Source organism: Osmia bicornis, unplaced genomic scaffold, assembly GCF_907164935.1.
Source record: "Osmia bicornis bicornis unplaced genomic scaffold, iOsmBic2.1, whole genome shotgun sequence".
NCBI lineage: Eukaryota > Metazoa > Arthropoda > Insecta > Hymenoptera > Megachilidae > Osmia > Osmia bicornis.
The window spans coordinates 3627311-3631162 of NW_025791458.1; positions in this window are offsets into that span (position 1 = coordinate 3627311).

Sequence of the window (3852 nt, forward strand, 5' to 3'; positions counted from 1 at the left end):
CCGCCGCTAGGAAAGACGGAGAGACGGTAGTCGGAACCGTCCCATCTTACTTGAAGGAGCAGCGTTGGAAGGGGACCCAAAACATGTGTTCCAGGAGTGGATTCCCCTACTTGGACAGGCCTGCTCTACAGGTATGAGAGGTATCCGCTTGTAAAACAAGGGCGAAAATCGCATTTTCTTTATTCTGCCCAGTTAAACTGGGATACCTCCATGTGCGTCGCACTGCTTAACCGCGCGGCGAAGGATGTTTATGATACCTCTCCTTGACCTTAACGGTTTCAAATTTCAGTACATTTCTAATACGTAGTTCCAACGGCAATCGTCCCAAGGAAGATTAGTTTGTATTATTTGAAAGAGCCAAATATAGCCTTTTTTTGTGTTCCTCGCCTAGGATACTTCCAAGCGCGTCGCACCGACGAGGCACACAAATTAGGTACATTAGCTGGCGAACTATTGAAAATAAAGTTTAAAAAAAAGGAAATAGATCCTAGCCACGGTCGGATTATTAAAAATAATCCGGACGTAACAAATTAACAAAATATTTTGGGCTATCCGTAATTAGAACAATGATAATATATTTTTAAAATATTTTTCATACGTTATTAAATGATTAGTGTGTATTCTTGTGTAATTAGTAATTAAAAAAAAATGATTTTATGAAAAAAAAAAATTGGACATTCATGGGGCGCGGAACCTGCCACAAACAACTTACCAGCGGTTCCGCGGTCGGACACCTTAACCATTCAGCCACCGACAACGTTGAAAACCTGTTAAATATCTTAGGAGATAACGTGCGTAATTTTCAATTATTTACAATAACTTCACTCTCTCCATTCAGATCTTGCTTCATCCAATGCAGAAATGTTAGAAATCACATAATGCACTAAGTGTGTAAAGGAAATGTAAACATTGAAAGTATTTCTCATGTTATCGTACGAAATATATCGAAAATATCGGTTTTTGATTTTTTTGAACACGGCGCACCACACTTAAAAATCTGAAAAAAATTGAGGACACCAGTCATGCTAATATCTAACTACTGTGGAAGTAGAAATCTAGTGCTTTGAAAGCTTCTACCCGAAATCTCAATTTTTCGACTTTTTTTTGAGTTTTTGATTTTTCACGCCTAGGATTTGCAACCGAAAAATCTGACAAAATTCACAATCATAAAGAAACATAGCTAGAATATTCTAGAATTTTTTCAAATTTTTTGAATGCCATTAAATAGGGAAAATATGGCAAAAACCACTTTTTCTTTCTCACCCTGTAACTACCCTCCCAGTTGAGATACAGGGTTGAAACTTGGTGTACAATGGTTTTTTATTATAAGCTATAAAATGGTGCATTGCTGAAAAAAATCGGCTCAAGGGCACTTTTGACATCTTATCCTGCATATACCCTTTACGGCAACAGGAGAGTGTCGTTCACTGGCATAAAGAAACGAAGTACAGTGATACTCGGATAAATGTGACCATAAGAGAATAGATGTAATAACGAGAGGAAGCGAGATAGACGGTATAGATATACGTCGAGCAACCACGGTCGAGCTACGGCACTTCAAAGGGATGCCGCGAGTAAAACAAATGAGCATCCAGCAAAGAAAATTTCATTTGTAATAATTTTCATCCAACCTCAATGAAAATTGCACCAACAGATTGCTCGGAATTTTCCAATTAAAATGAGTTCGAAACACGGCATAAATCGGTTTAATGTTACTTTAATTGTCTAGTAATGATTGATTTCATTAATTTAAATTGATTAATAACAAAAGTAGTCCGATTTACTTCCTGTTTGGTCTTATTTTCATCCGAAAAATGTCCCCCTTTCAAAAACTAAAACGAAAAGAAAGTATAAATAATATATGAAAATGAAAATAAAATAGAGATGTTAAATTAAAATGAAGTACAAAGTATAAAATTAAAATAATGAAAAGAAATATTTGTTTGGGCCGCCCCTTCCGCCCCTCGGTCATCTTCCGCGGTAGGTGCGGCGCCTCACGCCAGCAGCCGTTCCTCTGTAACGTAAAATTGTACATGTTAATATATCTCACTCATTTTATAATGAATTTTGTTTATTACTTAAGACGCAAATGTGTTAATTATTTTCTGGATTACATGTGTGCAACTCACTTCGCGGCGGCTTCACATCCGCCTCTGTTTGCAACGTTCCTTGTTCCGGGCGCTGCGGCTGTTGTTGCTGGTGCTGCGGCGTTTGCTGCTGCGGCGGTTGCTGCTGCTGCTGCAGCGTGTGTTGTTGCTGCAGCTGTTGCTCATTATTTAGTGTTCTGAAAGAAAAAGGAGATATGTAACATGCATGTTTTTTAATCATGCAGTATATTAATTTTTCACTGAAGTTGCAATTATACTTACGATCATTTGTTTCTTCCGCAATGTCTTCCATATTTCTGTGAGAAAAAAAAGAAGTTTCATGAATGAAAAGAAAATAATCCGTTCGCATTTGTGGATGAAGTTCCGAAAAGTAATCACCCCCTATTTCTTTAAAATGCAGTCTTGTTACGTCTTTTATACGCTGATTACGAATATTGTAGACAATGCTATCGAACTGTGTTTACGAGCTGTGAACGGTTCCATCGAAGCTTTGAATATATGATATTGAATAAATGTGATAGTCAAATTTGGTGACTACTTCATTTTCATGGTAAATACCGAAATTAAATTTTGTTACGTTTTTCTGAGTGAATACAACTGCTTCTCATAAACGTAAGCAGTACTGCCGGAAAATGGCAAATCCTAATATCCTGAAGTAATTGAATAAACGGATCTACGTTTATCTTGTCGCGCCGCCGCCACAAGAATTTGGAAATAATAATGTTGTTGAAAGAATTTGTTATATTTTCGCGTAAGCGGTTCCGGCCGCCTTACGATGGCCCAATAGTCGCACATTTTTTGCTATGATATTCGTAATCAGTGTATTCAGAAACGTAAGAATACTGTGTTTTAAAAAATAAAAAAAATGTGGAGTGATTGGTTTCCAGAACTACACCCAACCAAACCACCAACCATTGAAAATAAAATTAATGTATATTATAAAATGAAATATTCCTTGTTTGGTACTTACGTCTGAACAGTAGCTCGTTCGGATTAAAAATGAACAAAATCTGTGTCTTCTAAAGGAAGAGAGTTGGTGGGGCACAGTCTGTGATCGCACACAGAAACAATTTTCGCCGTTGCGTCGTATAGATGCACGAATATCGTCTAATTCCGACATTATTTGAAGTTTCCCGACTGCTTCGAATGTAAAAAAGGACGGGGAGTGAAAAAGAAGACGGAGCGAAAACAATCGACTATATGTCTGTAAAACAATACTAATGCAACGATGAAACTTTTTTATTTATAATTTTTTTGCTTTAAAACTTTTATCAATAGATTTGTGATATTTTTCTTATGAAAATAAGACCAAACAGGAAGTAAATCGGACTACTTTTGTTATTAATCAATTTAAATTGATGAAATCAATCATTACTAGACAATTAAAGTAACATTAAACGGATTTATGTTAAAAAATATTTTTACACTGTATATGTAATTTCTCAGCAATTGTTGGATCGAAATGGATCCAAGGTATTTTTTGAATATTGCGCGGTCAGTTCAGCCGTCGGCCAGCACCCTTCAGACGAATGCGCGTCAAGGGAAAAATTAACTTCGTTATGCGTCGCCGACGTGGTGTGAGTAGGGGTAGGAGGCCCAGCAAAATCAAGTGAGACGCTGGCGGGTCTCGTTCAGTTTTTTGGAAACCAGTATCGAGCGAACAGTGCATTTTTTTTTGGCCATTTTGTATTGATTTTAAAGATTATCGTAAAAACACGCAGGCTACTCCACACACCAAGGTACG